The 25,878-nt window shown below is 39.4% G+C and overlaps 1 protein-coding gene across 3 annotated transcripts in view; it reads right to left on the reverse strand.

Annotated features, from left to right (window-relative positions):
* The window catches only part of dagla (diacylglycerol lipase, alpha), a 388,180-nt gene that overhangs the window by 191,184 nt on the left and 171,118 nt on the right, over positions 1–25,878 (reverse strand). For 2 of the 3 annotated variants that reach the window (XM_043706006.1, XM_043706007.1), the window contains one exon: positions 17,926–18,029. The exons of the other annotated variant lie outside the window; for it this stretch is intronic. The gene's annotated coding sequence lies outside the window, so the exon portion shown is untranslated. The remainder of the gene's footprint in view (positions 1–17,925; positions 18,030–25,878) is intronic. 3 annotated transcript variants of the gene reach the window in all.

A 25,878-nucleotide genomic window follows, 5' to 3' on the forward strand; every position in this document is an offset into this window, starting at 1 on the left:
TCTGCCGAAGTACTAAGTTATGCCTTCTCATAAACCTTATGCAAAATCCAGCACTTGCCTTAAAATTCAAAATTTCAGCCTCCTTTGATTCGTTTTGTTTTTGAATTCGGATGGCTTCATGATTAACACATTCTCCATTTTGATGATTTTCAAATACCTGCTCAGCTACTGTTTTCTCCAATTGTGGCCATTTGGTAGGTTTACCTATTGGCACACTTTTATTTTAGCTTTGCCTGAAGTTGGTTTGATACCTTTTTCCCGTCTCTCACTAGTTTCTCTGAAACACAGAATTCTTTAACTGCTGCACAGTTATTTACCTTCTCTGCAACTTAAATAACTTTCCATTTAAACGCTGCTGTATATTGGTTGTTTTTTTCCCGGAGGGCATTTTTACACAAAATGAAGAAGAAATTTCAAAACCTCAACTTGGACTGTATTCCACGAAGTTGGTAGTCACCTGATGCATCTTAAACCTGCATGCCAAATTGGTGTGAATTATACATCAAAACACAATGACACAAAAAATTTCATTTCTTCATAACATTTATGTAGAGGATAATAACTTGCCAGAGAGCGGTGAATCTATGGAATTCATTGCCACAAGGCTGTGGAAGCCAGGTCACTGAGTATATTCAAGTCTGAGATAGACAGGTTCTTGAGTATCAAGGGGGATCAAGGGTTATGGGAAGAAAGTGGATCAGAAACTTAGCCATGATTGAATGGTGGAGCAGACTTGATGGGCTGAACAGACTAATTTCTGATCTTATGGGCTCACAAATGTTGATCTGTTATCTGTAAAGAACTAGAGTCAACATTTACATGGATAAACAGATAGATAAATGGTTGGCAGATAAACAGAAAATTCCAGATTTTTGGCCAAAATAGGGGGTCAACTTTTATGAAATCAACTTTTACTTGAGTATACACAACAGATATCTTGAAAAGTCACTCAGAGACCATCATAGCTCATTAGGAGTTAACTGCTCCAGAGAACATGGAATAGCTTTAAAAAACTAGCAATATAGATACAAAACAACCCAACATGTTTTATTTTAAACAGATGAAATGAACAAATCGTTTTTTTTTTCACTCATCATTCTACAAATGAGATCGTGCTAATTGATTTTATCTAATGAAAGAGTTAAGACTTGCAGTTATAAATCACCAAAACCTTTATTCACAGCTAACACTGAGTCAGATATTGACGCTGTATACAGTCCACCAACTTAAGTTGATTGATCAAATTACATACAACAAAATCCTGGAGGCATTGTTGTGAAAAAGTATTAAAACATGAAAAACTCAGTATTGTCACTAATAAGAATATTAAACCACTGGCAATATGAAGTGAATTTGATTTATTCATTCACTATAAATCAATGACTTTGCTGTTGTGCCCTAGATGGCATGAATATTCCCATTGTTCTCAACTCTCCTCCAATTCACCATAAGCAAAAGCACTAGAATTCTACTGGTAATAGACTTACGGTCTAGACACAGCACTTGGCTATACTATGTTCATTTGCTATGTTGTAATTTGGATGTCACACTTCTTAGCCACTATATTATCATGCCAAACACTATCGCAACATGCACTTTTGGCAATGCAATGTCTCTTCCACGTATTCGCTCAAAGTCACACTTCAATCATTCTTGCATTTAATATCACCTTTAAATTTCTTACATTTCTAAATGTGTAAAATAACTTTCTTGATTTGCACTACAGCAAATCAGGAATCAAGGTCTACCCATTTAAAACATTTGCACATATTTTCTGTAGTTAAATTTTTGTTTATCTTTTTATGCCAACATTTTCCTTGATAATATTCAACACTGATACATATTTAGCACAAATTTTACCAAAGTAATCTGTCTTTATGACTGTACCTTCATCCACCAGATTCAAAATACCTTTGAAAACTTTGCTCACGCTAGAAAATCTTCAAAATTCTTTGAATAGGTAACTTCAAGACTGACAAAGGAAATGTAGTGGGTGTAGTGAGCATAAACATTATGAAAGGGTCTGACAAGATATCATGAAAGCATTAATGGAAACAATTAAGGATGCAAAATTAGAGAAGAATGGCAAACTGGATCAAAAGTTTGTTAAAAAAGAAACAGATGATACATATTAAGGGCATTTTTTTCCAGTGGTAGTGATATTCACCCCACAGGAGTCAGGTTTTTTTTCCACTTTTTTAAAAAATCATTTGGATGTAGATAAGTGGTACTGATGTTGAAATTTGCAGATCAAGTTAAAATCGGAAGTGCAGCTAACTTCTGAAAAGACCATAACAAGCTGTAAAGAAATACTGAAAGATGGGGGACTGGGCTAAAAGACAGGTGTAAATCATGGACTGTGGAACACTTCACTTATACTCAAATGTAGACACAAGAGCCATTAAAGTTAAAACCTGAGTAATGATGAGCACAAGCTAAAGATGAGACTACTGCCTCCCAAAGCAGACCGAACGTTAGAATGCCAACTTGCATCTGCTAGGACATCAGACCAATTCTTAGCCTGATTGTCAGAGTCCCTCCATACCTTCCATTCTCCCTTCGTACACACCATGTCCATTCCATACCACCCACGCATTATCCATACATATTTGTTCAGTTTTATTTGGTATAGAACAAATGTACCCTCTAACCACACAGAGATGTCTCTGATATGTTCAAAAAAAAGAGACACAAGCATTCAATGTTCCCAGTGATTTCACTAGGAAGATTCCTTAATGAAGGCAATTTTGAGGAAGTTGGGTACATTCTCATTGGAGTTTAAGAGTGACAGGTGATCTTATTAAATTGAAAGAGATTGTGACAGCTTGATAGGGTAGATGTCAACCTGCTTTTCCCCTTGCTAGGGAATCTAGGATAGGAGGCACAATTCAAATATAAGTAGTCTCAATTTTAATTTCATCCCTCCGAGGATCATTAGTGTTTGAAGTTCTCATCCCAGTGGGGGGGTTGTGTCACTGAATTTATTAAAGGCCGAGTTAGACAGATATTTTAATGACAAGAGAGTTAAATGTTATGGAATAAAGCAGCTAATAGTCTGGAGGTCTGATTATGTGTTCAAATATTGATAGAGTTTCTAGATAGTCTCAATATGAATGCTTGGCTGGACTCCGAGATGATGATGAAGGACTTATTTCCAAAGGGCTGATTCCTGATGAAGGGCTTATGCTGCTGCACAGATGCTGCCTGACCTGCTGTGCTTTTCCAGCACCACACTCTCGACTCTGATCTCCAACATCTGCAGTCCTCACTTTTTCCTTAACTCCAAGATTGTCTAATGGGCTCAGCCTGACAGGAGGCTATCTACACACCTATATAAGGAACGGCTTGATTTTTGTTTGACTGACACATTTATCACAATCTCAGAAAACTATCCTCCTTTGAAGTGGCTTTTTAATGCCTGTGTCCTTACTTGGACAAGATTAAGAGGTATCGAAGTTTTTTTTCATTGGACATTAGCTACGTTTGATCAGGATTTAAGCAAACGTAAAACGGGTAATTGTTTTCAAGGGAAATTTTGAATGCCTTTTTAATTTCAAAGACTTGCAATGGTTCAATGGTTCTGTATCTATTGACAAAGGAAGAGTGTTTCGAATGCTCAGTAAATGTCATGGCATTAAATCAAAGTGAAAATCAAGGTCCCCTGTCACATTCATATCTGATTCTCCATTCTACAGAATGCACAATGAGACTTTATCCACAGAGAAGGGACTCTAACACATCTGAATACTTAAATGCAGCTGATTAATTTGATTGTTTCTTGCATATAAGACAAGCCACATGATCAATCTCTATAATCAAAGCATAATTAAAATTCATACAAAATCTCAAACACATATGTAAATGCTTTAAAAAAAATTTTACACTGTCTAAACATCTTTTAAAGCTCCCCATCAAGAAGTCACCAGATTAGACCTCAATTGTCTGGTGTCTGCATCCCAGTCAGTCACTGCTGGGGTTTGTGACAGACTGTGCTCTAGTCAGTCCTGGTTGATGGGCAGAAGCTGGCGGAGTGGATAAAAAATTTACACGGATGTTGTGTTTGGAAATTTAGAATCTCAGAAAGTGGTGGGGGACCAGTCTTGTTGGAGTCAAGTAATATAAGGGTATAGGTGACTTCAGTCAGGGGAGAAGTAAGGCTTATTAGGGGCCGTGGCACCTCTATATTGAAGGGTTGTGAGGAAAGATTAGACCACAATGGCAAACATAATTTCAGATGTATGAAGGAGAGGTGGATAAAAGGTCAAAGGGTCAACAAATACGGCAAACCAGTGAGGGTGGAACAAATTAGGAATAAGGGAGGTTGGTATTTGAACGACCCAACAGGAAAGCTGAATCTCACCATGCTAATGGCTGTCAAACTAACTGTGCGATATACTTGTCAAAATAGAAGTGGATATATATTCACTTGTGGGGGCCAGTATTATATTTTGCATGTTTTGGCAAACTCAAGCCTCCTATTCATCTAGAGTCTATTGGGTGGACAATCAGATTCAGCTGACCTCAATTATTACAATGCAAGCATAATATCAGCATTTGGCATCTTGCTACACAGTGGATGTATTCCTAACTCAGAGCCAGAAGGTTTTGATTCAAACTGTCCCAGAGGTATGTCATAACATCGCCAAACAGGTTGATTTTAAAACATCAACAGCACTCAAGTAATCAAAAATCTTAAAGATAGTACACTTTTGCCTGATTGTTTACTGTATGCCTGAGTTCATGAAGTGGCAATGCAACCAGGAGAGAAAATGCATTTCAGAAACAGTCTCATTAACACAAGGCAACCATCACAAGGACTGAAAATAAAAAAATGCTGGAAATCATAACGGATCAGGTAGCATCCATTGGAAAGTCAACTAATGTTTCAAGTCTAAATGATTACAGGCACTACACATTTTCTGATATCCTAAATGGATGCCACAGCCACAGAACAGAATGGTGGCAAGGGTTGAGGGCTATTCTGCATCATCATCCATGAAAGAGAAGGCTAATTGGGAGCTCTCACCGTGAGGAAGGTTCCCCAGGTCTGTGACATCCTACCTGCATTCATGTGTCTCAATTGCCCTCATCACCCTGCAGTGCTATAAAATGCAAGGATCTGACATTGTGTCATGATATCATGAAGTTCACAAATGCTAACAATTCCTCAGAAACCCCCCACAAAATATGATCAGAGTCACCCTTCAGATTTCTTTGCCAACTCAGGTGCTGAGAATAACCCAAACTGGATATTGAGACCCCATCCAGGGTAAAGACCTATTGTTCTTGTAGCTTTTTAAATTAGCTTTCTGCACAATTCTCATATGACAACTGCGAGGTGGTTGTCCCAGATCCAATATCCTGCCATTGAACTGACAGGACAAACCATGAGTCCTTGAACACTATCTCTACAGCTCTGACTGCACTATCCAAAGGTCAAGCCTTATAGCCTGCCAGAAAAGAGAGAGAACAGGCACACAAATTGCTGATGCAATGAGACATTCAAAGGTTTTCAACAGAAGGGCAGCATCTCCCTGTAATGGAGAAGATGTTTAACTACTTTCATTTCAGACAATCATGGAGACACCAAACAAGGAAATTAGACTGTGACAAATGTTAAAATAGTTCATATATATTTAAATGTCTCATTTTTAATACATCAAACACCCATGCCACCAAAGCACCCTCAAAAGGATTTCTTCTTCCTTTGCCTGCCACTATACCTTGGTGCAGGCTTCACAGAGTGGAGAGAGCCTACTGATTGGAGCACTCTGCAGATCATGAAGAATTTGGCTGTCATCCACTGTGGACTTGAGGTGTAGAGCAACCCAAGCTGGTGAGAAATTCCTACACAGATACATGTGCATTCTCCACGGCCTTACTTGCTGCAGATGACAGGACAACTAGAAGGGGGGAGGTGGAGGGATAGGACATCTCTGCATTGCTCTGACATGACGTTTCTGTGTTGCCTGTTGGTCGGTCCTGCTCAATGCAGGCTTCTTTACAGGCAGCAGCATCTGGTAAGAGGGTGAGGTGCCTTGTCCATCTCTTGCTTTGGCACTGATGCCGAGTGTAAACCTGAACACATATCTGGTAACCATTCTGCTGGACTTGATTCTCCAAGTTAGTCATCATATATTCTGTGCAGCAGCAAAGCACATACATGCCAGAGGAATCACAGGAGAAAGAAGCAACAGACTCTTCCAGCTTTTGTACAGGTCTCCTAAAATCCTGACTGATATCCTCCTGATACCACAGACTGACCATGTAGCTGATAGCCAAGTAGACTGGCACATCTTCAGCATGAAGCTAAGTGTCTCCTAGTATCAGGGACCTTGGACATTTCCTCTTCTATTGGTTTTGATCACATGCTATTGACATGCTCACCAGATTTGCATCCTTTAGTTTACTTTAACAAAAAAAGGTGACAGTTCTTGTGTTGGTAGGTAGCACAATAAAACACATTGCCAGTGAACCCTTCCAAGTTTCATCGCATCAACCTCAGAGGTGATGCTGCTGAACAGCCTCTACTGCCTATTGTGGTTTTCAGTCCATTGACTGCTCATGACTGTGGAAGAGGTGAAAGAGAATAAGTTGATGCAGTCGCAAAAACTATTTTGCAGAGGAATGACAAGGACTGGCTGTATATTTGAGGAGAGCAGACAACAATGTTCCTCACTGGCTTCTACCATGTTGATCTCTCCAGATGTGCAGAACCATATTGAACCTCATCAATTAGCTGGACTGCATTTCCTTCAAAGACAATGAGGACTTGGAGAGCAGGAAGCTCTTTGCCAGTCTGAGGCTTTCCTTCCTGTTGTACACCAGTCTGCCATCAATGAAAGAAAGCAAAAGGTTGAATGCAATGGGAATGAACATGCAAACAGCTCTGCAGGGTGGTTAGCTACAAGGAAGTAAAGTACTTGGGAAGTGCTAGAAGATAGGCAGCATAAGATGGATGTGAGCCTTTCAGTGCGTAAGTGGGTGAGATTGACATGCATTTGCAACAGCGTTAGACCAAGTGATGGCCATTTCAGAATGAGATAGCAGCGAGAAAATGGTAGTGCTTACCCTTGCAGAACACAGGAGATCAATCATCCACTTCCTGCACTAAGCTCCTGTTCATTCATGCCTGCTTGAGGCACTTTGCCCTCATGTGATCTGGTCCCAGGCCTAATGGGAGAATTTCTTTCACTTTTCTGAGAGGAAAAGAACCTCCTTTCCAGCCCAAAACAGAGTGCCCATTCACTTCCTGGCACTTTGCAGACAACTTGGGGGTCAAGAAGAATAATACTGAGTTAGAGATTTAGTACACATTAACTTATTTTCCTGGATAGTTAAGACAAATTAAAACCATGTCCATCTCCTAGCTGACTTTGCAACGGACAACCCCCTACCTCCTCCTCGAACTCCTCCCAGAAACATCCAACTATCCCAACTCCTCCCCAACCTGACCTCACCACCCTTTGAAATTACCTCACTCATACTCATGCACTCTCACACAGGAAAGTTATTTAAACATCCCAAAGGTTTTCAATGTGATAGCAATGACAACTTACAAGTACAGCAATAAAATGGAAAAAGGGAATGTAAGATGTTTTCCCCTGATGATAGACCACTTCACACTTCTGAAGAAACAAGATGAGGAAATCTCAAGCAGAACTGAAGAATGCTACCATGGGTCAAACTATAGGAGCTGTGTGGCAATCTGACAGTGACTGCCATTCCTTGGAAGGTTCAGCCCAGTGGTTTTTTTAAATGTTGTGTGCGTGAAAGACAATACAGTAATTATAGCGGTTTCATAAAAATCAAAATTATACTGGAGTGGCATAGTAGCTCAGTGGTTAGCACTGCTGCCTCACTGTGCTAGGGACCTGGGTTCGATTCCAGCCTCGGGCGACTATCTGTGTGGATTTTGCACATTCTCCCTGTGTCTGTTTGGGTTTCCTCCCACAGTCCAAAGGTGTGCAGATTTGGTGAATTGGCCATGCTAAATTGCCCATATTGTTCAGGGATGTGTAGGCTGGGTGCATCAATCAGGGGTAAATATAAGGTAGGGGATTTGGGTCTGGGTGGGTTACTCTTCGGAGGGTCATTGTGGACTTGTTGGGCCGAAGGGCCTGTTTCCACACTGTAGAGATTCTAATTCTAATATTAGAGAGACGGAGCGCTGAGAGAATGAGAAAAAGTGAAGAGCTGGGGCTGCCTGAAGAAGGGAGAAGGATGTAGGAGGGGACTTGTATATTTTCAATATTTGTAAGTTTAAGTGAACTTAACCTATCATTTTCTTCCAATGCAACTAATTAAATATCAAAAAGTAAATATTTTACAAGAAGAGAGGATACTTGAAAAGAGGATCCAGCAGCTTGAACTCTAAGACATAACAGTAATAATTTCTCAGTTCTGGAGCAAACCCTGAACAATGTTTATAGAGTCATTGCTGCAAATCACAAATGTTTGGTTACCTTACATCATACTACATGAAGCTCCTAAATATGGCTGTCAAGATTAACTAGCAAGCACAAGATTAGCACAGCAAGAGGCTATAGAAAGGAACTCAAAAACAGGATATTTCCATCCAGCACCTCCAATGAAATCTTTACTTGAAAATCATATAGCACCTTAAACAGATTTGCCTTCAATCTACACAAACAGCATGTTAAAAATCTTCAAAGACATCTGTATAAAACAAAAATAACAATCTGCAATTCTGGAGGACAGGCGCGTTCAGCTTTAACAGGGCGTATACAGCAGAAAACACGGAATGTATTTGTTTCTACAAGCATCCAGGGATTTAATCCTACCATTGCTCACTGCGCAGATTTTAAGCACACTCAAGGTAAAATAACTACAGGAATGTTTTCCTATTCAAGGCATTATTCCTGAATGAGATATTGCTCCATAAGCTTGTCATTTTCCATATGACTCAAATATTCACTCTATATGAACTTCAATGGTTTTCAGTGAGTTAGCAATGAAAATTAGCTGATTTACTCATTAATACTGGGGGAAAAAAAGACATGTGACTTGCTTTCCCTGATAAATATGTAGATGCACCTACCACAGACAGAGTAAAACCTGACCTTTTCTTAGGAAAAAAGGCATGGCAAGTGACTGAATTGTTAGTGGGTGAGCAGTGACCATAATTCTATTAGACTTAAAATAGTTATGGAAAAGGATTAAAGTTCTTAAATGGAGTAAGGCAAATTTTGACACTTTGAGACAGGAACTTTCAGAAGTTGAGTAGACTAAACTGTTCGCAGGCAAAGTACGACTAGCAAATGGGAGGCTTTCAAAAGTGAGATATCAAGAGTTCAGAGGTATCATGCTTCTGTTAGAGTGAAGGGTAAGTTCGGCAAGAGTAGGGAACAATGGATGAATGAAGGTATTGAGGGTCTGGTCAAGAATAAGGAGGGGACATATATTGGGTATAGTCAACTGGGATCAAAGGAATCTCTTCAAGAATATAAAAGGGTGTAGGGATATTTTTAAGAAGGAAATCAGTCTACCTTGTAGGCATTCTATAGCAGGACAAAAAGGGGATATGAGTTAGCTTTGACAGATAAGGTTAAGGATAATCCAAAGAGATTCTACAAGTACATTAAGAACACAGCAACTAGGGAGAAAATATGGCCCCTTAAAGATCAATGAGGTCATTTACATGTGAAACTACAGGAGATGGGAGAGGTACTAAACAAGTATTTGGCATCTATTTTCATTATGGAGAGAAATACGGAGACTACCGAACTCTGGGAAATAAATATTTATGTCTTGAAAACAGTTCACATTAGTGAAAGAGAGGTATTGGAGGTCTTAAAAAAACAAAGGTGGATATAAATCCACGATCAAGTATATTTTAGGATGTTATGGGACATTAGGGAAGAAATTGCAGGGCCCTAGCAGAGTTGTATCATCAACCATGGGTGAGGTGCTAGAGGACTGGAGGGGTAGCTATTGTCGTGCTTTTACTTAAGGAAGGCTGTAAGGAGAAGCTTGGAAAGAACACACCAGTGAGTCTGATATCGGTGGTAGGTAAGTTGTTAAGGATTCTGAGAAATAGGGTTTATGTATGTTTGGAGAGGCAAGGACAGATGATGGATAGTAATCATGGGGGGATTTTTGCATGGAAAATCGTGAAAGAGTTGCCAAGTGGATACAAAATTGGCTAGATGATAGGAGACAGAAGGTGGTGGTGGTGCAGGGTTGCTTTTTGGATGAGAGGCCTCTGACCAGTGGCGTTCCACAAGGATCAGTGCTGAATCCACTGTTGTTTGTTATTTATCAACAATTTGGATGAGAATTTAGGAGGCATGGTTAGTAAGTTTGCAGATAACACCAACAAGTTGCCAGAGACACCTAGCGGCTCAGGTATATAGTTCTTTAAAGTTGCGCCTAGGTAGACAGGGTGGTTATGGAGGCATTTAGAATGCTTGCCATCATTGCTCAGACCACTGAGTATATGAGTTGGGATGTCATGTTGAGGTTGTACAGGACATTGGTGAGGCCATTTTTGGAATACTGTGTACAGTTCTGGTCACCCTGCTATAAGAAGGACATTATTAAATTGGACAGGGTTCAGAAAAGATTCATCAGGATGTTGCCAGGACTGGAGGGTTAGAGTTTAAGGAGAGGCTGGATAGGCTAGGATCTTTTTCATTGGAGCATAGAAGGGTGAAGAGTTATCTTATAGAGATTTATAAAATCATGAGGGGCATAATAAGATGATTAGCAAAGGTCTTTTTCCAAGGGTGGAAAAGTTCAAAACTAGGGAGAATATTTTTTAAGGCAAGTGGAGAAAGATTTAAAAAGGACCTGAGAGGCAACCTTTCCACACAGGATGTGCCAGAGGAAGTGGTAGATGCAGGTACAGTTACACTTAAAGAGATTTGGACAGTACATGAATAGGAAAGGTTTAGAGGAATATGGGCCAAGTGCAGGCGGGTGGCACCAGTTTAGTTTGGGAACCTTAGTCAACATGGAGGAGTTGAAGCAAAGGGTTCTTTCTGTGCTGTATGACTATGACTCCATGACTCTGAAAGACCACTTTGCATTTCTGAAGAAGCCAGATTAAGAAGTCTCAATCAGAACTGCAGAGCTTTATCACAGGGTCAAAATAACAGAGCAGAGTGGTAATCTGACAACCATTGTCACACCTCAGAGGTTCAGCGCAATGCTTTTTTAAAAGTGTTTTGAACATGCACACAAGACAAAAGCCAACACAGTAATTTATCACTGTTTCATGAAGTTCAAAATTATATTAGGGAGAGAGCTGAGAGATCAAGAAAAAGCAGAGAGCTGCGAGCAAAAGAAGGCAGGGGTGCTGCCTGAGGAGGGGAGGAGGAGATGTGAGGTACCACAGCCAAGCCATTTGGGCCTTTACTTGACCTCTAAAAATACACACTTCTAACAGAGCCATCAGATAACAGAGTTCAGGGATCTGATGGATTGTTTTTAACCCCTTGTCTGGTCCAGGTTTTGCAATTCTCCAACAATCTTCAACCGAAGTATGGAAAAGGTAATGAGATCATGATCCAGGAGTTATTTTCCTGGAGCTAGGCCATCTAAATTTAGCAAGATAATGTTCTTTTTAAACCTTATTTTTAATCTTTCAAATGAAATCACAAAGCCCACAGGACAATCTACCGACATTTAACTCTTAACAGACATTCTGACATGAGCAACCAAGTATGAGATTTTGCGAGACAAAGAAAGACACCAGAGCTGAAAATCTGTTGCTGGAAAAGCGCAGCAGGTCAGGCAGCATCCAAGGAGCAGGAGAATTGACGTTTCGGGCATGAGCCCTTCTTCAGGAATTCCTGAAGGAGGGCTCATGCCCGAAACGTCGATTTTCCTGCTCCTGGGATGCTGCCTGACATGCTGCGCTTTTCCAGCAACACATTTTCAGCTCTGATCTCCAGCATCTGCAGTCCTCACTTTCTCCTAAAAGAAAGACACCAGACCAGCATTACAAGTGTTTTAAACCAAGAATTGCTTTAAGTGCTTTAAATCTTTACAGTAAGATACCAGTCTGGACTATCTCAGGCCACTAGCATTGCACATATAGACACTGACTGCCTGCTTATCATCTCTAAATAGGTCTCATCAACTCCATAAGTACTGTAACATCCTTTCTTCTTAAAAATACTTGTACCTTGTAAGCTATCAAACAACAGCTCTCTCATGTCACATCAATGACATATCTTAACATGCTAATTCTGCTGCATGCTCTTTTACTAGTGTCAGAGGCATGCATTGTTGTGTCATTATGATTTACATGAATCTCATTACACCACAAGAGGTATGTATGCTGGTCCTATATCTACTGAGATACACATCTCAAAGCAACTAGTGGTCTTATAGCCAACAACTAAGAACGATTCAAAGCAAGCAGTGTCCAATGGAGAATGATTCACCAAAGAGACTCATTTTCTTAAATTTTCCATAACTAGTATTCTCATTCTTTTAATTCACCCTAGATTTGTCCAGCTGTTACGATCCATTATACTAATGATAAATACTTGAACTATTAACCAGCAAGAATCACAAATTTACACATGGAGACCTATTGTTACATGTTGAATCTACTTCAGGTATTACCATTCATGCATTCTATTCATGAACAATTAATTATCACTCTGCTCCACCTATCCACCACCCAATATTGCCAGCAGATTTAAGGAAGGCAGAAATGACACCTGCCTCGTACAAACAGAAGATAGAAAGCCAACTGAATCATGAATAATGCCAAATTAAGAACGTCATTCAAGAATAAGGATGGGCAGACCATACAGGGTAGCTCAGTTGGCTGGATGGCTGGCGTCAATCAAATTGTGCCATCAGCAGGGGCTTCAATCCTTGTTCCGGCTGGCTTGCATTTGGAATCACTGCTTGCCATATCTGTGGTGGAGGTTGTGATACTGAGGGTTGGACAGATCTTCAGGCAGAAAACTCAAGAAGATGATGGAAGTTATCTGGTTCAAGTCTTCCCTGCGTTCAATACACTCATGACTGATATTTGACCCTAACTCCCTTTCCATGCTGCTCTTGCAACCCTCAATTTTAAATATAACTAGTGATACAGCAATCAACTGCTCTTGGATAAAGAATTGTGAAGATTCACAAGCCTTTGAGTGAAGAAATTTATCTCCAACTAAGTCTTATGTAATTAGCCCCTTAGTAGGGGATTGCCCAGCAAATGGGAGAATGCTTGCAGTTTCTAACCTGTCTAATGACTTCAGAATCTGGTATATTCAATGAAAACACCTCTCATTCTCCTAAACTCCAGACACCATTTACTCTGGACCTTATCACAAGACAACTCACTCATTTCAAAAAGCAATCTAGTTTTTCAATATAAGTTTATCTTTTCAGAGATAGAACAATCAAGGTTTACGTAAAGATTTGTAGCTCGGGTGCTGGTTGCCATGGTTGTGGGTATGTTCGTCAAGCTGGGAAGTTGATTTGCAGACGTTTCGCCCCTGTCTAGGTGGCATTTTCAGTGCTTTGGAGTCTCCTGTGAAGCGCTGCGTACTGTCTCTTCTGGAATTTATTTGGTTCCATTCCTGCTGCTTCCGGTTGCCAGTACCAGTTTTTTATTGTAGTGGCTGGAATATTGGATCTAGATCTGTGTGTTTATTGATGGAGTCCGTGGATGAGTGCCATGCCTCTAGAAATTCTCTGGCTGTTCTCTGTTTAGCTTGTCCTAAGATCATTGTGTTGTCTCAGTCAAATTTGTGGTCCTTGTCATTTGTGTATATAGCTACTAGGGACAGCTGGTTGTGACATTTAGTGGCTCGTTGGTGTTCATGGAAACATCCACAAATCCACTTCCCAGCTCAGCTAACATACCTACAACCATATAAAACTGAACACGAATGTGGTCTCACAAAAAGCTCTGCACAATTACTACAAGACTTCCTATTCTTGCAGTCTAGACCATCAATAAAGGTCCGCATGCCTTTTGACTTCATTATTGTTTGCTGCATCTGCGTGTTAACTTTGTGTTCTACATGCCCTTCAGGACCTCAGTAATTACATTTAAATTGCAACTGCTCTATAGAAAATATCACCATCAGGCACGCTCAAACCACAAAAAAAAACAGGATCTTATTCTTGATACGTTCCTGGGGAATGAGTAGATATCTGATTAAATTAAAACCATTTTATACATAATGTAATAGATTCAGCAATAGCAGAAGTACGTCCCTCCATAGTTTTCCTTCACCAGATCAAAAAACCACAGGCTAAAAGATTGTTCTCATAAATCCACTACTCAGCAACCTGTAGTTCAGACTAAGATGTCAATTGCTTTGCCTACGACTGTAATCTATATTCAAAGTATTAGCTCTCAGTGGTCTCTCCTCATTTTATTATTGTTTCCTCCTCTCCATACCCATTACCCGTACATCCTCTGTCTTCCTCCAGCTCCCCTCTCCTCCTCCACCACCACCACCAAAACAACTAATTTCTGCTAATATCTGGTTCACTAGGTAGCAGTAGTAGTTAACTAAATCACCCCAATGGTCATTATTCACATGAGGTAATAGATCAATTAGCCATACAGCACAAAAGATTAAATGAACGTCTCTCCATATAGTTTGATGGGGCAAGATGTGGAGGTAGGCATGCAGAAACTATCACAGCTGGTATGAGTATGAACCAGCACCTTTGGCATCATTATATCCTTACACTCTAGCCATCCAGGTAATGAGACAACGTGCAAAAGACCTAAAAGTGGATGCTGACACCCTACCAGATCATCTAGGCAGAAATATCATGCTGGTAAGAAGCAATATGGATACTCAGAACCTTTGAATAAATTCCAGTCATCCGAATTTTCTGTTCTTCACGACTCCTCACCTTGTTAAGTAAAATGTGTGTTTATAAAGCAGCTATCACCAATAAACAACTTCAAGCTGCTTTAGTAACTAATGTAAACACTACCCAACAACACCTGGTGTGTTTCACTAAGAGTAAAATGCACTGGTCATAAATATAGGGTAGCACTTGAATAGGAAAGCTCCATATAATAAAAAAACTACTTGAATTTCACTCAAGCAGTTATCAAACTGCTCCATTCACAATATGATTTTCTGCCAACTATTAATTACTCTAAATACATACGCTTTTGAAATGAAAATCAAAATGCTAGACATGTGAAGCAGATCAGTAGACATCTGATACATATGCGTTTCAATTGAACCCTTCACCAGAGCTGGCCTTTTCGTCTTCTTTCCTCTGTCAGATCCAGATAGGCCTGCTGCGTCTTTCCAGAATTTTGTTTAAATTTCCTCACACTCAGTAGAAGCAGTGTGTATCTCCAAAATGCATTGCAGCAACTCACCAAGGTTCCCCTGAGAGCACCTTTGGAGCCCATGACTCTGTCACCTAGAAGGAAGAGAGCAACAGATGTATAGGAACACCACCACCTGCAGGTTCCCCTCCAAACCACACTATCGTGACTCAGAATTTTATCACCACCACCGTTGGGTAAAAAATCAAGGAACTTTCCTCCTAACACTATTGTGAATGTAGGTAAAAACAAGGTCTGCAGATGCTGGAAACCAAAGTCTAGATTAGAGAGGTGCTGGAAAAGCATAGCAGGTCAGGCTCCTCGGATGCTGCCTGACCTGCTGTGCTTTTCCAGCACCACTCTTGTGGGCGGCACGGTGGCACAGTGGTTAGTACTGTTGCCTCACAGCGCCAGAGACCCGGGTTCAATTCCCGCCTCAGGCGACTGACTGTGTGGAGTTTGCACATTCTTCCCGTGTCTGCATGGGTTTCCTCCAGGTGCTCCGGTTTCCTCCCACAGTCCAAAAAATGTGCAGGTTAGGTGAATTGGCCATGCTAAATTGCCCGTGGTGTTAGGTGAAGGGCTAAATTTGGGGAATGGGTCTGGATGGGTTGCGCTGCGGCGGGTCGGTGTGGACTTGTTAGGCCGAAAGGCCTGTTTCCACACTGTAAGTAATCTAATCTAATCTCACTCTAATCTAGACTACTGTGGGTGTACCTACTCCTCATGGCTAAGAGACGTTCAAACAGGCAGCTCATCCTTGTGGGGAGGTGTTGGCCTAATGGCATTATCACTAGATTAATTCAGAGACACAGGTAATGTTCGAGAGATCCAGGTTCAAATCCCACCACAGCAAATGGTAGAATTTGAATTCAGTTTTAAAATCTGGAATTAAGAGTCTAATGATAACCATGAATCCATTGCCAATTGCCAGATAAACCCATCTGGTTCATCAATGTCCTTCAGAGAAGGAAATTGTCATCCTTACCTAATCTGGCCTATGTATCACTCCAGACCACAGCAATGTGGTTGACTTGTAACTGGGGGATTAGGGATGAGCAACAAATGTTGTCCAACCAGCAACATACACATCCCATGAATGACTGAAAAAAAAAACCTTCTGAAGGCAATTATGGATTGTTTGTGGCTTGAAGGGGGGATTACAAATGATGGAGCTCCTACACATCGGTTGTCCTTGCCAAAAGTTCTTTAAGGGTCCACGCTGTGTGAAAATTAGCCACAGCATTCATTTGAAGTTGCTTTCCACTCCTGGATATTTTTATAAGTCTTTTGCTTTTTTAAAAAAAGTGATGCCACTAATTAATTGGCTTTAACAGTACATCAGTCATGAAGAGAATATAGTTGCAAACTTATATATTTGACCTCAGCTACAAACAAAATTGTGGAGTACTTGCAAAAGTATTTACAATATTAAAAAAATGACACAATCCTCATTGGATACGATTCGGACAAGTGATTTACTATTGTTCAGAACTTCTTCGCTTCTACATTTAGGAAATAAAATGCACTATGCACAATCAAATCAGAACTTGCAATATATCTACAGGGTTGTTGTTGCAGGTAATACAAGGCAAAAGTTTAAAAGAGAAAAGGACGCAACCATCTGATGAAGGAGCAGCGCTCCAAAAGCTAGTACTTCCAATTAAACCTGTTGAACTATAACCTGGTGTTGTGTGATTTTTAACTTAAAAGAGAAAAGCAGGTTATTGTTTCCAAGGAGAACGTTTGAACCAACTGTGCATTTCCAGAAATTCCTATTCTCATTTCATATCTCTTTCGATTTATTTTTGTTTCTACAAAATGTTAGAAATAAACATAGGTTATTAATTCTTGATTAATTCTTAGTCTTGTTTCAATCTTGAAAATATTTCATTTGCCATTGTGTCTATGAATTTTGCAGCAGCTAATATCACTTTAGCTGTATTAATTTTAATTTTACTTCATTAAAATTATTATGTTTTACTTTAGGACTGATATCATAACAGAAGCTACAAGAATGAGACTTGAATTGCTGATGAATGCCATCTGAACCATGAGACTCACATTGAGTCTGGCATGTATTCAAAGCACAATTTCAAACAGGAGCTGTTTAATCGTATCAAACTATTGAAAGAATAATTTATTATGTGACATCATTGACTCAGCTCATTAAACTGCTTCTCTTTTTAGCAAAAGGTCTATTACAATGACAATTTTATAACATTGAAAATGCTCCCAACAGACAGAACTCAGCTTCTGAAAGATAAAATGCAAAACTACCTTGTTGGATACATTTAATAATACCTGCGATCTCAGTAGGGAGGTTTTTTACATCAATAGTTATACTTTACTCAAATCTGAATGACAATACTGCACTTAAAATTATGCATTCACACCTGTAAACTCTCAACAAAGTTTACTTAGTTATTTTGGTTCCTTGATGGGTTCAAGTCCAGGTAACAATTGATGAATGAAGTTTACTTAGCCAGAAACAACATCAAATTTGCTCATTAACAGTGAATAATGTTTAAACATTTCTCAGCATTGTTTTCCTTTTGAACACAACTGAGCATGCATAAACCAAAGACTACCCAAAAATAAAATAAATTAACAATAGGGAAAAATAAGCTTACGTAATTTAGATTTAATCAAAGCACAATTTGTTTCATTTTCTTCCCCTCAATCCAATGCCAAACAGCGACAATCGGATACATTTCACAGATGTCTAATGATCAACCTAAATGGATAATAAAATAGATTATAAATAATCATTTGGTCAGACAAAATTTAGTATTACAGAAACAAAGCTCAATTTATTTTTTTTCCATCTTGTACACATTAGAACAAGTCTCAAGAAAAGTGAAAACAACAAATATACAATACATAGATGTTGTTTCCCTTTCCTTTGTTAATTTTTGTCAATGCAAGGAAAAAGCTTCAACAAGCTGCCTTTTCTGAGCAATACAAAACATTGTCAGGTCACTTAAATCACATTTTTATCACATTTGATTACATTTCACCAAGTTTTATGTTATTATCATTCGTGTTTCAATAATACAAGCATTTCTTGATATCCTGTATCTCAACACTATGAAATTTCTTACTTTGGTCTTTTTCTTTCTGCAATCCAAAGACTTCTAATTTCCACTTTGTTGACACCTTATCAGTATTTCTGACAGCATGTTCCATTCAGTTAAATTACTTCATCTAGGTTATCATAACAAGATTGGAGGATATTCTTGACATTGTGGAAAATACATACATTGGAAGAAGTCTAAACAGAGATGTCACAGGAAGTCGCAAGCAGTACATGCAGGCTGAAATAGACTTTTAAGTATTCACCAGCATGCATGTTAGTGAACTGCAATTCAATCATATCAAGACTGTCACAGAAAGCTTGCTACCAACTGAAGTAAAGATTCAAACTACACATTAAATAATGGTACTTTGTGTGAATACTGGTAACAGTCTTTTTACACATGAATCATACAACATATTTCTCCAAATGTGGCAATTTGTATGTCCCAAGCTGAACCTAAATCTTGAATTAGACAGTCTGGTTAATTGCTGTCTGGCAATACGGTAGTATATACATGCCAGCTGATCAATAATTGTGCCCAGTGATGAATTTAAACATGTCATGTTCTAATGTAACTAGTTTACAACCAATTCCTTATGGAGATCAACTTACTAGAGTACATCGGTATTAACTGCAATCTGTTTGTATGTTCTGCATGGTTCAAATAAGTAGTCAAAAGGAGTACACAAACTTCAGCTGTCACAAAGCATCCTGCTGCCAACATAATACAGGCAGTCGTGGGTTGTGAACAGATTCTGTTCTCATGTCTGTGACCAGTGGTGAGCCACAAGGATCGGTACAGGGTCCACTGCTTTTCATCATTCATATAAAGGATTTGGATGTGAATATAGGAAGTGGAGTCAGTAAGTTTGCAGATGACACCAAAATAGGCAGTGAAATAGACAGTGAATAAGATTATCTCAGTGTACAGAGTGACCTTGATCAGATGGGCAAATGGGTCAAGGAGTGGCAGATGGAATTTAATTTAGATAAATATGAGATGTTGCATTTTGATAAGAAAAACCAGGACAGGACTTATATATTAAATTGTAGGGGTCAACAAACAGCCCTAGGGATGCATAGTGCCTTCGATCCAAATGGAATCACATGTAGACAGGGTGGTGAAAGAGGCATTTTGCAACCTTGCCTTCATTGGTCAGAACACTGAATATAAGAATCGGGGTGCCAAGCTGGAACAGACATTGGTTAGGTCATTTTTAGAATACTATGTACAATTCTGGTCACCCTTCTACAGGAAGGATGTTGTTAAACTTGAGAAGGCTCAGTAAAGACCTACAAGGATGTTGCTTGGAGTGGAGGGTTTAAGTTATAAGGAGAGGCTGAATAGTTTGGCATTTATTCCCCTGGAGCATCATAGGCCAAGGGGTGACCTTTTAGAGGGTTATAAAATCTTGAGGAGCATGGACAGGATGAATAGCCAAGGTTTGTTCCTAGGGTGGACGAGTCCAAAACTAGAGGGGAAAGATTTAAAAGGGACCTGAAGGGTAACTTTCTCAAGGAGGATGGCACGTGTATGCAATGAGCTGCCAGAGCAAACGGGAGAGGCAGGTATTGTCACAACATTTAAAAGGCATCTGGATCAGTACGTGAACAGAAAGGGTTTAGAGGGATATAGGCCAAATACTGATGAATGGGACTAGGTCAGATTGGGATGTCTGGTTAGTGCAGACGAGTTGGACCGAAGGGTCTGTTTCCATGTTATATGGTTGTATGACTCTATGATTCTAAGTCAATTCACAAGTTGATGTGTATGCAAGTCATAATGCAGGACAATACAAAGTAATCATTCACAAGTACATAAAATGTATGTCAATCTTCAAAATTACAGTCCTGTATGGGATTGCATTTGTAAATACGAGTGCTTGTAAGTTGGACGTTTGTAAATCTGAAACCCCCTGTGATAATAGATAAGGTTCTAATCTTCTGCCAACGCACTCTGTTCTGATGAAACAGGCATTTGTGAAAAAAACTGAATAGAACCAACTAAGACAAACTTCTTTACGTAACACAACTCTTTCACAATCTTTATATGTTAATTAGCAATTAACATAAATTTGTTTTCAAATTAACCAAATGATTTACAGTTATATTATCAACTTAATGGCACTATTATGTCGATGTGTGTTTATAAAATCAGCATATGGCAAGCTCGTCTGCAACTCTTTCTGGTAATCAAAAAAGAAAATAGCTGGAAAAATAAGTACCTGCATTTTTAACTTAGAAGAAAATATCTTCCCCTGTGAAGATTACACAAAAATATGTTTTTTGATAATACCTTTTACACCATTAACTCTTGTTTTAATGCATTTTTGAGAATAAAATACTTCTAAATTGGATAACAGACATTATTGCAACAAAACTCAAACAACTTTTCAAGACAAAACCAAGTAGCTTCCACCACATCAAGTCCCAAAAACGCACAAACAATGCAGCTAATCAGTACATCACCTTGTTCCTAAAACTTAAGACTTGTACATTTATTATACCGGTTTTACTTTTTATGCTTCCTGTGAATTATATAGTAATTGAACACAATATTGATAATGCAAACTTAACATTTTAGTAGTTTCCATTGACAACCTGCATTCACAAATAGTTCAACATTCTCTCAAAACGCCCAGTGACTACATAATAGTGACAGCTACAATGTAAATGTACTGAATGGCAGCAGCGTCTAAAATAGGTGCTGTTATCATTCAATATATTGTTCTGACTCAATAGTCTAAAATGCTTGAGCCAAAAAAGCTTAAGATTGCTGGAAATGAAGGCATTCTCCTAATTGTACAGACAGGGAATAGACATAGAATACACAATGAAGCAACTCAATCTATTCTAAATTTGCTGATTTGTCATTGCTGCTGTACTTAGCATGAGAGGGGAAGAAAAGTCATCAGAATTTCAATTCCTAATAGTAATTCTTTAGCACAAGGAAATTAAACGCAGATTCAAGTTGAGTGCCAAGATCCCAACCCATTTTGTCTTATCTTGAAAAGAAGGGCTGCTATAACTGGGACTGGAGTGGTGAGGGGTCTGCTAATTTTATAAATAATGTTGCAAAAATACTCACCTCCATGCATCATGTCCCAAGCTGCTGTCAAAAACTGCACAACCCTCAAGCCCAATTCTCGCCCCTGATAAAAATAACACAATATAATTCCAACGGTCTAATTAGTCAATGGTTTATTACTTGTAAAATCATGTGCAAAAGGCTTGCAAGTGCTTTCAGAACTGTAATCTGCCAATGCAATTTCCACTCACGGAATGGAACAGACTAGTGAAACATTGTGTAGACAAAATATATTCTCTATTTTATGAAAAATACTTCTTTTCAAAAAATTATTGTACCTCGAACAGATTTTTAATTGGAAAGCAGATGATTTGATTTATTACTGTCACGTGTACCGAGGTACAGTGAAAAGTCAAGAAAACAACAAATGCTGGAGATCAGGGTGATTCAGGCAATATCCATGGAGATAGCAAATTAACGTTGAGTCTGGATGACTCTTCATCTAGGGAGGGAGAGAACGTGGGCTTGGATTTGCTGGAGTAGCAGCACAGGAGAAATAGAAACTGTGATATGGAGGAACTGTGCCTCTCAGGTTCTGTCCCTCCCATGCCCATTGCTCTTCCAGTCAAACCCTGTGTGCTTTCCTGCTTTCAACAAGGTGTCTGTATCTATAACTTCTCAGTCTCTGACTACAGGTGAGTCATAATGTAAGGCAATATTGAGTAAGGGTAACCTTTCTTGAATTTTTCATTGTCATCCTTGCTGCCTCATGGGTTACTTGTGGCATTGAGAGGTCAAACCTGTCTGCTAACCCAGTGTACATTAAACTGTAGCAGCAGCTTTAGGTGGCACATGGTCTAAATCTGCTCTTATCTCTTATACTCTTAGGTATTGATGAATTCACTCAAAATGTGAAATGGACTTTAAGTCAACAGTAAAAACAGAAAATGTTGAAGAAACTCAGCAGGTCTGGCAACGTCTCAGCAGAGAGGAAGTGTGTTAACATTTCAAGACCAATGACATTTCTTCTGTGAAAGCATTTTCTGTTTCTTTTCAGACTTCCAGCATGTGAAATATTTTGCTTCTATTTGTTTCGTCAATCACTATTTTGCTTTGTCAGTCATTCTGATGGAAGGAAGGACATTGACGAAATACCTGAAGATAGTCAGATCTAGGAAATTTTCTGAGAAAGTCCTGTAATGGTACTCTAGAGCAGAGATGACTGACCTCCAAAAGTCACAACAAGACTGCTAAGGACAAATGCACCTGCAACAGATGGATTAGTGAGGATGAGTAAAGTATTTTTTTTCTTCTTGTATCTTCATCTCCTGCAACAAGCCTGGGCTAGCAACTATGAACTTTAGGAGTCAACTGGTTTGGTCAGTCTTGATGCTGTTGAGCTGCCCTTTGTGATGGACAGTGAAGTACCCACCCAGAATACATTCTGGGCCTTCATCACCCTTATTGGAATCTCCAAATCGTGTTCAACATGGAGGAGAACTGATATGAAGGAGGAGAACTGAAGGGGATAGCCCAGTTCCTTGCCCATGTTTGACCTAATGCCATGAGACATCATTGGATCCACAATCAATATGAGGATTCCCAAGGCAATCATCTGCTCCTGTGTACCACTATATGACCCCACTGACAGGACATGCTCAGCGATTGCAAAAATAATGTTAGGTTTAGTTGTGTAAGGTATGATTTCATGAGTATGGAAGTCAGACTGTGCATGACTCATTTGGTGAGGTAGCTCTCCCAACCTGGCACAAATCCCCCACATGTTAATAAAGAGAACTTTGCAGGTTTTACAGTTGTGCCAGTGTGCTTTGGTTGATTTTGGGTGGTCTGTCCAGTTTCAATCCTATATCAGACTTTGCAAAGGTGAGATACAGATGAATTGCTTGTAAGGCCATTTCAGAGGCTGTTTAAGAGTCAACCACATTGCAACGGATCTGGAGAAACATGTAGGCCAGTTCAGGTAAGGATGGCAGATTTTCCTTCCCTCAGGACATGAGTGAAGCTGCTGAGATTTTAGAATAATGATTTTCTTTAAACTGCAGATTTATTAAATTATTATTTATTATTAGGATTCAAATCCATGTCTCCTAAGAATTAGCCTGGGTAACTGAAATACTAGTCCAGTGATAGTGCTGAAAATGTGTTGCTGGAAAAGCGCAGGTCAGGCAGCATCCAAGGAACAGGAGAATCGACGTTTCGGGCATAAGCCCTTCTTCAGGAATGGTGATAGTACCAACATCCCAGCATCTCCTATTTATCAATGAAAAATTGTACACATCTGAGTAGATTAGATTAGATTAGATTCCCTACAGTGTGGAAACAGGCCCTTCGACCCAACAAGTCCACATTGACTCTACGCAGAGTAACCCACCCCCCTCTGACTAATGCTCCTAACAACTATGGAGAATTTAGCATGGCCAATTCACCTGACCTGCACATCTTTGGAATGTGGGAGGAAACCCACACAGACACGGAGAGAATGTGCAAACTCCACACAATTGCCAGAGGCTGGAATCGAACCTGGAACCCTGGCGCTGTGAGGCAGCAGTGCAAACCACTGGGCCACCATGCTGTCCTTATCTTATTTTTTCCTGAAGCCAAGGGTCTCTCAAAAATGTGTACCTGAATTGATCCAAAAAGTCAAGATTATTTCCTTGTTAAATTTTGATGTGCTGCCATCTAAGCAGAGACAGAAGATCCCACAAACATCAATAATAGGATTTTATTTAACGGAATCATCTGATGACTCCAAAAAGGAAGAGTGCATGTCTTCAGGTAACCTCCCACAGTCATGTAGGAGAAAGTGAGGACTGCAGATGCTGGAGATCAGAGCTAAAAATGTGTTGCTGGAAAAGCGCAGCAGGTCAGGTAGCGTCCAAGGAGCAGGAGAATCGACGTTTCGGGCATGATTCCTGAAGAAGGGCTCATGAACGTCAATTCTCCTGTTCCTTGGATGCTGCCTGACCTGCTGCGCTTTTTCAGCAACACATTTTCAGCTCCCACAATCATGTGCCATTATTTTGCCTCAAAAACACAGGAGTAATCAGGGCAGAAAAATGCCAAATTTCAGACAACTACAATCTAATCCGCCCTCTTCTCTTCTGTAATACAAACTGTGATTGTTTGAAATTTGGGATTCTTGTATTTTTCCATATGATGAGTGCAAGATCAAAAGCTTCGGTAATGTTATCTCTTTTCAGCAAGATTCAAGCTCTGTACCACCAAGTGACTGTTTACCATGTTGAGGTAGCTGAATATTTACACAACACTCAAGGCTGCCTCATGCCTTTGCATAGTGGCAGCTAAGACATCCCACAAAACTGTTACTAATTACATTTGAGAGGTTTTATCTCCAGCGAAATACAAAGTTGTTTCATTCCTCTCAGATCCTATTTAAGCATCAATTGTTTCAGGGTCTCTCGTTCATTTTCTCTGAAAATATTAACGACATTAAACTCGCACAAACCAGACAAACTGCTGCACAGAAGACAATTGAAGGAAAACAAACCCTCAAGATATCATTGATCACATTTTGAAATTGGAATATTGCAAAAATTGGCTGTTTAAAAACAAATCTTTTCCTAACTGACGAACCATTGTCAAACACACCAAAATTTTGCAATAGCTTTACTAGTTGGTTCAACTATTCATGTGGCTTTCAGATTAAGCAGAAATCTAGGTTTAAGGATAAATGAGAGGTAATTGAATGCAACGCAGCCCAGAAAATAAACAAACATTTTCAGTCTTAATATGAAGAGTATTATTCATACTAGAGATTGGAGCCTTAATATAGCTGTCAGAGAGATTCCTTCATAAATGCTATCGGCAAGAAGGCTGAGATCATGGACTTTAAAGACTTAACATATATACTCGAGTAAAAGTCAATCTCATGTAAAAGTGGACCCCTATTTTTGGCCAAAAAATCTGGAATTTTCGATATATCTTCTATAAAAGTCGACCTGAGATTTTCACAGATAACAGATCTATATTTGAGAATCAATGTATTATTGCGTACATAAAGGCTATGATGAGGGCATGAATGCTTTTTCATGCTATTATGTGATTTGATGTACAATTCACACCCAATTTGGCACGAAAGTTTAAGACGGATCAGGTCAGAGTAAGGTGACAACCAATTTCTACATCATTTTGTATAAAAATGCCCTCTAGATAAAAACAAGCAACAAACAGCAGTGGTCAAAATAAAACTAATTGAAGTCGCAGAGAAGATAAATAACTGTGCGACAGCAAGAGAATTGTGTGTTTTGGAAAAACTGGAGAGACTGAAGATAGATATCAAACCAACTTCAGACAATGCTAAAGCAAAAGTGTGCCAACTGAGATAAATCTAGCAAGTGGCCCCAATTGGAGAAAACAGTAGCTGAGCGGGTACTTGAAAATCATCAAAATGGAAACTGTTAGTCATGAAGCCATCCGAATTCATGCACGAGGAGGCTG

The sequence above is a fragment of the Chiloscyllium plagiosum genome, chromosome 16 (assembly GCF_004010195.1).
Source record: "Chiloscyllium plagiosum isolate BGI_BamShark_2017 chromosome 16, ASM401019v2, whole genome shotgun sequence".
In the NCBI taxonomy this organism is placed as follows: domain Eukaryota; kingdom Metazoa; phylum Chordata; class Chondrichthyes; order Orectolobiformes; family Hemiscylliidae; genus Chiloscyllium; species Chiloscyllium plagiosum.